Source organism: Pristiophorus japonicus, unplaced genomic scaffold, assembly GCF_044704955.1.
Source record: "Pristiophorus japonicus isolate sPriJap1 unplaced genomic scaffold, sPriJap1.hap1 HAP1_SCAFFOLD_233, whole genome shotgun sequence".
Classification (NCBI taxonomy): Eukaryota; Metazoa; Chordata; class Chondrichthyes; family Pristiophoridae; genus Pristiophorus; species Pristiophorus japonicus.
In genome coordinates, this window is record NW_027252047.1 from 534,783 (window position 1) to 548,819 (window position 14,037).

At 44.4% G+C, this 14,037-nt stretch overlaps 1 non-coding gene across 1 annotated transcript; it reads left to right on the plus strand.

Moving 5' to 3' along the window:
* The first annotated feature begins 3,383 nt into the window (after positions 1-3,383).
* trnan-guu (transfer RNA asparagine (anticodon GUU)) lies at positions 3,384-3,457 on the plus strand. The gene has a single exon. It is a non-coding gene; the product is annotated as a tRNA-Asn (tRNA).
* The last annotated feature ends 10,580 nt before the right edge of the window (positions 3,458-14,037 follow it).

Below are 14,037 nucleotides of genomic sequence, written 5' to 3' on the forward strand. Positions count from 1 at the left end.
CGGAACTGTGCGGCACCGAATCCTCGGGGAAAAACATTAAAAGGCTTCGCCCGGAGATGGGTTTGGATTACCCACCTTTCAGTTACCAGCCGAATGCACTAAACCATTGCACCACAGATACACACTGCAAGACATGCAACACCAGGGTGTCAGTCAGTTAAAGCTTCAGATTGCTCCGACCGGGATGGAACTTATCCACTCTCAGTTGTACTTTTCCCAAATAAAGGTTGGGACATTCATTGTGGATGTGTGGAAGCAGTCTGGTCCCGCACACTGCAAACACTTCCATGTCACCACCAACCAGCTCTGCCACAACCGGTGTGATCTACCTTCCAGCCTTCCGGTGCCTTGTCTGTGACGAAGTATGTTTCAAATGTTTTGGAATAGTTGGTTCCATCGTGTAATGGTGAGCCCTCTTGACTTTAAATCCAGTGATTTGAGTTCAAATCTCAGTGAAACCTAAATTCTTGTTGTCCCAGCTGCTGAAAATTTGGGACAAACAAGTGAAAGACACCTGGTGCTGGTGGGCAGTTTTGTTGCCTTTTTCATTGATGCTTGATCTACAAGTCTAGTTGTCAAATTGTGTGCTCAACCGTCAGTTATCTGCTACAAATCAGCGGAGGACAAATCACTTTGTTGTCGAATGCTGCCTTTGCCTGCACAATGTGTGCTGAGATTATCTGTGCAATATGCATTCCGCAGGATGAATAAAAGCAATGCTTTTTGAAATGCAGGCACTGCATGTTTTGCACTCGACAAAACGTTGCATTTTCTTTTCATTAATTTTACATTAATGCATTGCAATGCCAATGCACTTTTTACGTGGCAAGATCGATAATTAGCAGAGCAGAATGAAGAGATCACAAAGTTTCTGTTTTAAGAAAGGACTCAGTCGAGAATATTTTGTGGATTTTATTTTTCTGAGACTATTTTCCCTGTGCTGGGGACACCCTGCGCAGTTATGTAAAAAAGCTGGTTTTGTTAAAACTCCAGAGACCGCATGGCAGTTAGCTGGGACAAAAGAGCTGTCTGTCATCCATTGACAAGAGAGCTGTCAGCCAGGAAGGGGGGCCACTGACAAAGCCACTCTAATTTGTAAAAGCACTTCTCACCTCCATCTCAGAAGGAGACACAGAACAATGAACCCACCAGCCTGGCCAGCCAAGGAGGAGCTGGGACTTTCCCAACACAAAGGCTCAGAGAGATGCCCAGACTAAGGGCCATCAGCCCAATGCATGGGTGGGATGGCCCATCACTGACTAAGTACCCGTGCTTAGAAACAAAGGGGTTTTAAAGATTGGCGGGAAAGATAGGGGTAGCAAGACTCCCAGAAAGACAGGGTCCATTCCACTTTATTTTTAGCTTGGAGCTTGGTGTGAAGCTTGGAGCTTGCAGCATGCAGCTTGTGTCTAGAGAGAGCCCCCTCTCCCTCTAGCTCTCGCTCCACCGATCGATGTACCAGAGGAAGGGGCCGCAGTACTGCAGAAGAAGCCACCGAGACTGAAGACCAGGCAGTGAATTCCCACAGCTGAGCTGAGCAAGGAAACGGGCTGCGTGTGGTGGTGAACATGGTCGCGAGTGTCCCAAGCCAGTAACCAGATATCCCAGGCCAGCTGGGTAAGGGCTCAGGGTTTTCTCAGAAGTGAAGCTTTCTGGGGCTATTCTGGGGAGGGTAATTCATTGGTAGGGTTGGGGTTAGAATCCACCAGGGAATTACTGCGTGTTACTAGGTTCATTTCTGTACTGTATGTATGTTGTTTGTAACCGGGATTTTATTCTCCACAGAGACATTTCGTTCAGCAGTGCATGTTTTAGCCAGTGTATGTTACAGCAAATAAATATACTATGATTTATCACCGAAGCATCCCTTTCCGTGACTCATTTAATTTACACTCTGAATAATAATTCCCAGATCTAGAACTTTTGTAAGGTGGGGGTGATTCAAACCGTCCGTCTGGCAATTGAGCGAGGATCACAAACACTTACTATATTTACGAAAGGATATACTTGCTTTGAAGGCAGTTCAGAGAAGGTTCACTGGGTTGACTCCGGAGATGAGTGGTTGACTTATGAGAAAATGTTGAGTAGGTTGGGCCTCTACTCATTGGAATTCAGAAGAATGAGAGGTGATCTTATCGAAACGTATAAGGTAATGAGGGAGCTTTATAAGGTGGATGCAGAGAGGATGGTTCCACTGGTAGGGGAGACTAGAACTAGGGGGCATAATCTCAGAATAAAGGGCCGCCCATTTAAATCTGTGATGAGGAGGAATTTCTTCTCTCAGAGGGTTGTAAATCTGCCGAACTCACTGCCTCAGAGAGCTGAGAAAGCCATGACATTAAATAAATTTAAGAGAGAGATAGCTTCTTAACTGATAAGGGAATAAGGCTTATGGGGAACGGGCAGGGATGTGGACTTGAGTCCATGATCGGATCAGCCATGATCATATTAAATGGTGGAGCAGGCTCGAGGGGCCATATGGCCTACTCCTGCTACTAGTTCTTAAGTTCTTATGTTCTGAATAGCGACACACACAAAAATGCTTTGATCATGGTTACACCTTATTTTCACGTTTGTCAAACAGTTGGCTCGTTGGTCTCGGGCTATGATTCTCCCTTTGGAGTTGTTCATTGAAATTTACGAGGGGTCCCAGAGGAGCCCTGATATTGCTCGCAAATTTTGAAATTGCATCGAACTTTTGCAAAGAAGGACTTCCATTTCTGCAGTGCCTTTCAGGAACTCATGTCACCCCAAAGCGCTTTCAGGCCGTTGAGTTATGTTTGAAGTGTTGTAGTTTGGCAAAAGATGGGCCCAGATCACCAAACATGAACCTCAAATCTTTGCAAAGAGTTTGGTGCAAATAATCAGGCGTCTCAGGGACTTGGACTTTCTTTGAATAAGTTCTGCTTGTACCTGCATTCAAGCTTGAAACAGCAACTGGGCTTCCATCTCACGGGACGTTTGGGGTTGATGTGCGTCGATTTCAATCTTTGAAATTTCACCAAGCAAAGAAACGGTGAATCCAACGGTCCCTGTTAGCATTTAGTTCCTGTTTAATCACAGGAATATCCGCAGTCAGGAGCTGAAAAGGAATTCAAACCTAACACTGGCTTCGGGACAATCAGAATACTTTGTCACAGACAAGGCACCGGAAGGCTGGAAGGTAGATCACACCGGTTGCGGGAGAGCTGGTTGGCGGTGACATGGAAGTGTCTGCAGTGTGCGGGACCAGACTGTTTCCACGCATCCACAATGAATGTCCCTCCATTTATTTGTGAAAAGTACCACTGAGAGTGGACAAGTTCCACACCGGTCAGAGCAATCTGAAGCTTTAACTGTCTGACACTCTGGTTTGGGATGCCTTAAACCTTATACTTTCATCAGTCTCTGTGGCGCAATGGGTTAGCGCGTTCGGCTGTTAATCGAAAGGTTGGTGGTTCGAGCCCACCCAGAGACGAAGTGTTTAACTGTTTTTCCCCGAGTATTCGGTGGCGCACAGTCCCAGGTTGTCATTGTGCGTTTTGGCTGCACGAATCTATTCCGCAAATGTTGCCAGCAGTGCTGTTATGCAGTTAGTTCCCACTCCAATATTTTATGAGCATTCAGTTCAAATAAAACGATAACAATTTTTTACATGGATCATGTTCCTCCATCCAGCCCACTCGAAATAAATTATGTTATTGGGTTTAAAGAAACTGGTGGAAATTGATTCTATTGATACATATATAGAACTGGAACTTCGGTCTCAAGTGCTCCTCCTATCAAGAATAGACACACACACAATAAATGGTTTTACAACTGGGTCATAAACACTTACAATTTTAAACCATTCTCATACAGCGTGTAAATGAGATAGGGATAAAACTTCATCACATGTAAAGAGAAAATGAATGATTGAAGATACCACTGTTGCTCAGTAATTATATTATTATTTATTTCATTCTGAAGAAGGTTATCGGCTAATTAACGGTGATGAAAAGAATTTTTACTTTTGCACGTTGGCTGCATGTCGTCAATTTTATTAGGTTTTGAATTTAAAAATGGTGTTGCAAAATTTATCGCCGAGACCTGGAATGAAAGCTGTTTTTCGGTGGCATAAGAAGTGGTTTTCTCCAATAATTTAAAGGTGATTTCAAAGAATCACGTGGCTTTAAATTCACATCACGGTTACGATTTGTTTCGGTGTGAAACAAGTGGATAAAAAAGGACAATAATGTTAAATAAAGAGTAAAGCTACCACTACACAGTCACATCAAAGCCTCCAAGGGCAGGTACAGTACGCGTTAGACCCAGCGTAAAGCTTCCTCTACATTGTCCCATCAAACTCTCCCAGGACAGGTACAGCACGTGTTAGATACAGAGTAATGCTCCCTCGACACTATCCCATCAAACCCTCTCAGGACAGATACAGCCCGTGTTAGATACATAGCAAAACTCACTCTACACTGTCCCATCAGCTCACCCAGGGCAGGTACAGTACGCGTTAGATACAGAGTAATGCTCCCTCTGCACTGACCCATCAACACTCCCAGGGCTGGTACAGAACGGGTTAGATACATAGTAAAGCTCCCTCAACACTGTCCCATGAAACTCTCCAAGGGCAGGTACAGCATGGGCTAAATACAGAGTAAAGATTCTTCTAAACTGTCCCATCAAACGCTCCTTGGGCAGATGCACCACGGGGTTAGATACAGAGGAAAGCTCCCTCTACATTGTCCCACCAAACTCTCAGGGCATGTACAGCACAAATTAGTTACAACATAAATCTCCCGCGACACAGCCCCATCAAACTCTTCCAGGGCAGGTGCATGTTGCATATGCAATAACTCAGCAGGCTTACTACCGTGAACTCAATCAGGTGCATCCTGACCGTACTTTTCTAGCTCTCGAACAAAGGATTAAACATGGAGGCTTTCTTTATATACAAGAGTTGCATGTTTGTGCCTGTGGCCCAATGATCTTCGACGGTCGGTCCCCCTGGTGGCAGGTAAACCCGGGCATATATACATTACAGTGCAGCACGTGTTTAAATCTCCCTCTACACTATCCCATCAAACCCTCGCAGGGCAGGCACAGCACAGGATAGATACAGAGCAAAGCTCCCACTATACTGTCCCATCAAACCCTTCAGGGCAGGTACAGTACGGATTAGATACAGATCAAAGCCCCCTCTACATTGTCTCATCAAAGACTCAGAGGGCAGGTACAGACTAAAGCTTCCTCTACACTGTCACATCAAACCCTCCCAGGGCAAGTACAGCATGGGGTTAGATACAGAGTAAAGTTCCCTCTACACTGTCCCATCAATCTCTCCCAGGACAGGTACAGTATGGGTTATATACAGATTAAAGCTCCCTCTACATTGTCTCATCAAATACTCAGAGGGCAGGAACAGACTAAAGCTTCCTCGACACTGTCCCATCAATCTCTCCCAGGGCTGGTACAGCACGGGGTTAGATACAGAGTAAAGCTCCCTCTACACTGTCCCATCAATCTCTCCCAGGACAGATACAGCACGGGGTTAGATACAGAGTAAAGCTCCCTCTACACTGTCCCATCAATCTCTCCCAGGGCAGGTACAGCACGGGGTTAGATACAGAGTAAAGCTCCCTCTACACTGTCCCATCAATCTCTCCCAGGGCTGGTACAGCATGGGTTAGATACAGAGTAAAGCTCCCTCTACACTTTCTCATCAATCTCTCCCAGGGCTGGTACAGCACGGGTTATGTTAGCACAAATCTTTTTCTGGAAGAATCACTCGACATTCGGGGTCGGTTCCAATCCCAAAATGGCCTTTATTGCACCGGCGGGGAGAGAGCCTCTGGTCCATCTCCAGGCATTCCACTCCAGCGAACAAAGAAATTCATCGATATTTATATGTTTTACAACAGTTCATTACAATTACTTAGCCCATGTCAGCTGGACACAATCCAATCATAACGACTATAAATTACAAATGGATTCCACTGGGACAATGGAATTGGCCCCCAGGCACCAGGGAACTGTGTGATCACCTCATGTTTTAGCTGGGGCTTATTCATGGCCTCGTGAGATTCTCCAGATCCCCTTATCTCTACTGACCTTGGGTTCTGTCTGTACCTAACCTCCTTATCCTTATACAGTCACAGGAATTTCTTTGTTCAGTATTCTGCTGGGACATCTTGTCTGTGGTTTGTTGATTAAGGACGTTCTGCTGAGCTCGCTCTTTCCAGTGTTCCTGTACACGGAACTGCAGTGTCATCAGCTACCCAAAAATGTATTCAAGCTAACTGTTAGCTGAATTCCCCTAGTGCTTTGCAGAATCCCTGGCAGCCATTTTATATCTGGCTACCATTTTACACATACATATATGCATACATATATTCAGCAGGTGCCTTTGCCTTTGCCCTACAACAATCCCCCCTTTCGGTAATGGACTAATCCTAGTCTCCTTTAACCGACAACATTATTTGTTACTCGACTTATATTTTTATGTACCACCCGGTACTTCCTGTCACAACGTGCTGGCCAGCCACGTGGTGTCAGAAGTCCCAGTTGCTTAGATCAAATTGATATAGTTCAGATTCCCCTGTCCCTCTGCTGGACAAGTCACGTTATTTACTTGAGCCCTTGTTCTGATACTCCTTTGTCGTGCATAATGCCTGCAGGATCGAAAGGTCATGACTCTCCATGTTAGTGCGAAGACCAGCTGTATCCCTACCAGTTTGTGTGATATTATTCCAATCCAGGGATGGATGTTTACGTTCATGCCCCAGTCCCAGACCCTCCTCCACCAACTCTGGTTTTGTAACTCTTGGTCAGTATCCTTCTCCAGTATTTCAATCTTTGTCTGTAGTTGGTGGTAGAGTCTGACACACTGGCCTACTCTGAGTCTTAGTCCCCTTAATACTGCAACTAAATGTTGGATAGGGGCCTGCTCTGGCTCGTCATAATCCTGCAGGTGATCGTGGAGCTGATCGATGGCGTTAATGATTTTGGGCCTCGGTGTCTAACCTGGATAATGCGGGCTTGTCCTATTGTGAGGTCGTAGGGCTGTGAAGCAAACGTTTGGTTGCGAGATCTGGCATTGTAAGCCATTGTACCGATATGAATGTGCCGTGGTAGAGACACAGTATTTCCCTTTGCCCCCGTAACCTGTTCTGGCAAAATGTGTGGGGGCAGGTACTATTTCCAATACACATCCATCGGTTGGATGAAATCCACATTCGACCAGTTCTCCCTGTCCCACCGGGTGAGGGCACACCGTAATGTCACCCGTCTGCTTGCATCCCGTCAGGGAGATCCCATAGAGTGTGTTGTCTCTGCGGACAGCAGGGGCTGCGGTCAGATAGTAAGGGAGGGAGGTGTTTTCCCGTATGATCCAGATATTCCACAGTTGATAAAGGGGAAATGGTCCTGAATCTTGTGTGACGACAGGTATCATCAGGGCCATTCCCACTCCGGCAGCTTTGCTCATTCGGCAGTTTGGGATCACTGGGCATACTCTGGTTAGTCCCTTCAGAGTTCAATTACCCAGTGTCCCCTTCTGTTTGGCCAACTGAGCCAGATGTGGGCTGTCTATCCAGTCTGGCAACTCCCCCCTTTGGATATGATCGTGGTTTAGCGTATCTGTCCGATCATCCATAGGCCATAAGCGTGACAGAGTTGTCCCTGTCTCAGTTTTGCGGTATCTTCTCTCTCTCTGTCGAAAAGGTGATTGATTGTTTTTGCCTGAGCTTCCAGGACGGAGAGGCCATCCAATTGGATTTCGGCACCCTCTCTTCCAAGTTCGGGTTGACCTTCCTGAGTCCGCTCTGCCCGTTCTAATAATCCCTTCATCACCCCTTTAAGCTGCTCCACCCTTTCATTTAGCCTTTGTATGTCCAGTGAGTTTACTATGGAGGTTCCGGCATTAAAACCGGTCACAACATCATTAACTATTTCCCTCTTAGTCCTATGAACTGGCTCCTGTCCTCGGAATCTACTGGCACCCATGGCATCGGCAGCCTGCTGCATTACAACTTTACTTAATAGATTATACATATTTCTTGCCTGTTCTGTACAATATTCCCGCATCTGTATACCTGAGATATTGATCAGGACAGGCACAATTTCATGCTTGACATTATCATACAATAGTTCACCCTCGTTGGACAGCACAATCCCATTTTCCGGTCCCCTTGTAATTGTTGGACATGACAATTCCATGGGGAGTGTGGTGGTTCTTATGGGGTGCGGTGTCGGAGCGGGTGAGAAGCATACATACAACGATATTGCGGCAGCCTCTACCTCCTCATAGTATCCACACAGCCCCACCCGCTCTTTGTGGGTGACTAACGGTTGTGGCTGGGCAGGAGGCGCGCAAATTATTCCAAAGGTACATTCATCGGGCCCCCCCGGCCTCCCTTCGTCTAATGCAACTGCTTCTTGTACCCGTGGAGCATCGCACACATACTCTATTCTTATCCGGATTCATTTGCAGCCACGCGTTAAAATAAGTTCTGTCCTTGCTCCAGTCCTTGATTGCTGGAATGCATATTTCGTCAGTAAAAGTAAACAAAACCCTATAGTTGATACAGTTGTGTCTTTCTTGCGTGTGCTGCATCTCTCGTAGTCCGTCTGTATTATCCAGTGCTTGTGTGGGCCTCAAGGTTCCCAGTATCATGAGTCCCCAGAGTCGAAGTCACCACTGCGGTCCCATCTCGGTGATGGTTTTATCTGCAAATTTTAAACAGATAGCCTGGTCGTCACCAGGTGTTAGGTTCTGGTCTACTTGTGTCGCGGTCACTCTGTAGAATCGGAGGTAAGGGTTAGGTTATCCATATTCTTTATAGTCGTGCCATCTCGATCACTTCATGTCCCTGTCTGGGCTGCAGTCGGTTTTGTATTTGAGCCTGCTGTGCTCGAGCCTGCACGATGACCCATCTAAATAATATCCAAACTCTAATCAACACCAATGCCACCATTATTCCTCCAAACATCCCAGTCTGCTTTACTGTTAGGTTGGGGTTGTGGACTACACATACCCACCGTGGGATACATTGGCTCGATTGCCACAGGTGATGGTGCTTTGGCTGCACACTGCACTATCCGTCTGGTCCTGTTTTTTAAAATCTCTTCCAGCTTATTTATCTTCGCTTTTAACTCTTGACCAGCTAGTTCTGTTTTATTTTTATTCTGACTATCCCACCATTTCCACTGTCTGTCATGTGAGTCTTCTTTATTTTAGTAAGAAATTCAAATGAGTAAGGTCCAGTGTAAAACAGCTGTCAATAGAAAGGATTAACTCCTTTACAGGTTTGTAAGAAGGCCTGATGTCATTCCGTGACTTTGCGTAATCATCCAAATCTTTGTGCCTTCAAAACTTGCTTAGAAATTAGGAATCCGTTAAAACAGCAGAAATCATTCGTAAAGTAGTCACAATAAAAATCTTCTCATCGGGAAAGACAGCATTTTAGATTAAACTCCAATTTTTTTGCTTAACATCCAATTCAAGTACTTGCCAAAGATTTTTGTTGAAATAAGAACACACATTTTTAATAGCTATTTTGTTTACTGAAATCCAATGTTCACACAAGCTGTTAACATGCCAACATTTCGGGTTTTTTTAACAGTCCCGTTCAATGGGCAAATCTTGTGTTTTATTTCTCTCTCTGCTGAGTTCGCATAGCTCAGATCTTTTCTCCTTGTTATTTTCAAAACCCTTCTGCTTGTTTAGACTGTTCGGGACTTTTCTTGATTAATAACGTCTATTCTGGAAATCTTTTCAAACTGCAGTGAAACTTTCTCGTAATTTAAAATCATTATCAATGGAGAGTGTCTCTTACCTCCTCCAATTTTTTTTTCCTTTTCCCAATTAAACCAATATCTTTTTCACAGCCAATATCAACTAGTATTTAGTAAGTTATAGGAACATAGAAACATAGAAAAATAGGTGCAGGAGTAGGCCATTCGGCCCTTCTAGTCTGCACCGCCATTCAATGAGTTCATGGCTGAACATGCAACTTCAGTACCCCCTTCCTGCTTTCTCGCCATACCCCTTGAACTCCGTGGTAGTAAGGACTTCATCTAACTCCTTTTTGAATATATTTAGTGAATTCGCCTCAACAACTTTCTGTGGTAGAGAATCCCACAGGTTCACCACTCTCTGGGTGAAGAAGTTCTCCTCATCTCGGTCCTAAATGCTTACCCCTTATCCTTAGACTGTGAACCCTGGTTCTGGACTTCCCCAACATTGGGAACATTCATCCTGCATCTAACCTGTCTAAACCCGTCAGAATTTTAAACGTTTCTATGAGGTCCCCTCTCATTCTTCTGAACTCCAGTGAATACAAGTCCAGTTGATCCAGTCTTTCTTGATAGGTCAGTCCCGCCATACCGGGAATCAGTCTGGTGAACATTCGCTGCACTCCCTCAATCGCAATAATGTCCTTCCTCAAGTTAGGAGACCAAAACTGTACACAATACTCCAGGTGTGGCCTCACCAAGGCCCTGTACAACTGCAGAAACACCTCCCTGCCCTGTACTCACATCCCCTCGCTATGAAGGCCAACATTCCATTTGCTTTCTTAACCACCTGCTGTACCTGCATGCCAACCTTCAATGGCTGATGTACCAGGACACCCAGATCTCGTTGCACCTCTCCTTTTCCTAATCTGTCACCATTCAGATAATAGTCTGTCTCTGTTTTTACCACCAAAGTGGATAACCTCACATTTATCCACATTATACTTCATCTGCCATGCATTTGCCCACTCACCTAACTTATCCAAGTCACTCTGCAGCCTCATAGCATCCTCCTCGCAGCTCACACTGCCACCCAACTTAGTGTCATCCGCAAATTTGGAGATACTACATTTAATCCCCTCGTCTAAATCATTAATGTATAGTGTAAACAGCTGGGGCCCCAGCACAGAACCTTGAGGTACCCCACTAGTCACTGCCTGCCATTCTGAAAAGTGCCCATTTACTCCTACTCTTTGCTTCCTGTCTGACAACCAGTTCTCAATTCATGTCAGCACACTACACCCAATCCCATGTGCTTTAACTTTGCACATTAATCTCTTGTGTGGGACCTTGTCGAAAGCCTTCTGAAAGTCCAAATATATCACATAAACTGGTTCACCCTTGTCCACTCTACTGGAAACATCCGAAAAAAATTCCAGAAGATTTGTCAAGCATGATTTCCCTTTCACAAATCCATGCTGACTTGGACCTATCATGTCACCACTTTCCAAATGCGCTGCTATGACATCCTTAATAATTGATTCCATCATTTTATCCACTACTGAGGTCAGGCTGACCAGTCAATAATTCCCTGTTTTCTCTCTCCCTCCTTTTTTAAAAAGTGGGGTTACATTGGCTACACTCCACTCGATAGGAACTGATCCAGAGTCAATGGAATGTTGGATAATGACTGTCAATGCATCTGCTTTTTTCAAGGCCACCTCCTTAAGTACTCTGGGATGCAGTCCATCAGGCCCTGGGGATTTATGGGTCTTCAATCCCATCAATTTCCCCAACACAATTTCCAGACTAATAAGGATTTCCCTCAGTTCCTCCTCCTTACTAGACCCTCTGACCACTTTTATTTCTTTTTCCATCGCAAACACTTTTTTTTCAGCACTTATTTAGCACGTTACGTCTTTTTTTCCAAACTTTTTGGTTTTATTTTTTAAAAGAGATCAGTTTTAACTTTTTGTTTTAAATGTATCGCATTTTGTTGTGCCTTTTCTTTACCAATTGTACTTGAAACCTTCACAACAAAATAACTCTTCACTGTTCCCATCCTAATTTCTGCTCCCCTTTTGTAGAATTTGTATTTATTGTTGAATTACAAAATGTTAAATATGGTATTACTGGATTTTTTTGCCTAACTTCCGTTTTAGAAGCTGATCAAAAACTCTAATCTTTTGCTCTGTAACTTCAATTTTGTGGTACTATATCTCATAAATTACATCTTTTTTAAGCTTCAGTTCCTGACGCAGTAAGTGTACTTTTATTAAAAAGGCTTCCAAACCCAAGATTTTCCTATACAACCAAAATGTTTATCAATGAGAATCACCTGAAATATCTCAAAATCACAATTCAAGTATTGTACTGCCAATCTGTAATTTAAAAATCTCTTTCCTGAGCTAAAAGCTTTGGCGTCAAGGTTTTACACAAAGGAAAAATGGGAGTGTACTTCCCCAGCATGCAGCCTCCAGAGACACAGGCTTTTTTAAAAGACATTACAGCTTCCCTTCTCCATTCTTTATCTCATTCCTAGACAGACGTTCACAAAAGTCTCTTTTCATTCAGCAAAGTTTATTGTTTGGCTGGCTCTATTCTTGGATCCATACTTCACTTCAGATCATCACTATCGGGTTTTTTTATTTCTTACATATTGATGAACCTCCTCTGTTAATTTTATGTGGGCTTGAAGAATCAAGACCACGGCTTTCTCATCTTTATCTTTCCTTTCCTTCTCCCACCATTCCCATTGATTTGCTGGCGGGTCCTGGGGGTTCCATCCTCTCAATTATCTTCTCAATTAGTTTATTTTGTTTTTCCGCCAGGTGGCTGGTAAGGGACCCTTCTTGTCCCCACTCGAGATTACTTGATTTATTGGCCATTCCTGGGTAGGACTAGAACCGTTAGGAATGGACTCTCAGAGTTCCAGTTTCTTCCTAGTGTAACTTGTAGCAGACCGTCTCCTGGCTACTGTCAGGTCACAAGTTCTGCAATTGCACAAACTTATACAATTCTTTGGGACATCCATCTAACTTCATAAAATTACTCCACTTCAATTACAAACGGTGATATGAAATTTACTTCACAAACCAGGAATCAATCCCAGGTGGCTGTAGCACGTTCCTTTCGCGACAGCCACCTGGGATCGATTCCTGGATGTGAAGGTGCCCTCTAAATATCTCGCACTGCTAAATTAAAAACACGGTTATAATTTGTTTCGGTGCAAAAGAAGGCAGGCTCGAAGGGCCAAATGGTAGACTCCTGCTCCTGGTTCTTGTGTTCTTATGCAGATCACAAAACAAATGATTAAATTATCAACTCTCCCTCAGTTCGCATTCCTTTTATTGTGCAAAGAAGATCATGGGTTCATGAAAGATGTTTTCCCGTGAAAGCAACATAAAGTTTAAGGAAAATAATTCGCCCAACTCGAACCCACGACCCTGAGATTTTGAATCTCATGCTCTACCGACTGAGCTAGCCGGGCTTCTCAACATCTACCCTGTCAATCCCCTTCAAAATATTGTCCGTTTCAATGAGATCACCTCTCATTCTTCTGAACTCCAGAGAGTATCGGCATATTCTACACAATCTCTCACCATAGGACAGTCCTCTCATCCCAGGAATCAATCTGGTGAACCTCTGTTGTACCACCTCCAAGGCAAGTGCATCCTTCCTCAGATAAGGAGACCAAAACTGTGCGCAGTACTCCAGGTGTGGTCTCACCAAGGCCCTGTACAATTGTAGCAAGATTTCCTTACTCTTGTACTATGGGCTATATATTAGGGATTATGGGCAGAATAACCTGTTTTTCTGCTGATTCTACAGTTGTATAAACAGTTATTAAAATTCGGCCGTCGCTCAGCAAACATATTTGTATTTCCTTCAGTGTGCAACACATGTGGGTGGATTAATGACGATTGAAACAATTATTGTCACAGTCTCTCACAGACTTGAATTATTTTTGACAACTTGCTCTGTAAAAATGCTTTCCCTGACTAATGGACTAAGGTCACCACAGTTCAAGTACAATACCTTACCTCATGGAGTCATTACTAGAGTGCTTACAGACACAATAACTGGTGATGAGAATACGAATTTCCACGCGACAATGGCTAACCTTGGCACGTTTGAACAATTCGCCGATGGGGAAGATTGGGAGGCCTTTGTGGAAAAGCTCGAACACTTCTTTATTGCGAACGACCTGGCGGGAGACGACCCGACCTCGCTGGCTGATAAGCGCTGAGCTATCCTGCTCAGCAGTTGTGGGCCCACCGTCTATGGCCTTGTGAGGGACATGCTAGCCCCAGAGAAGACAACAACATATGT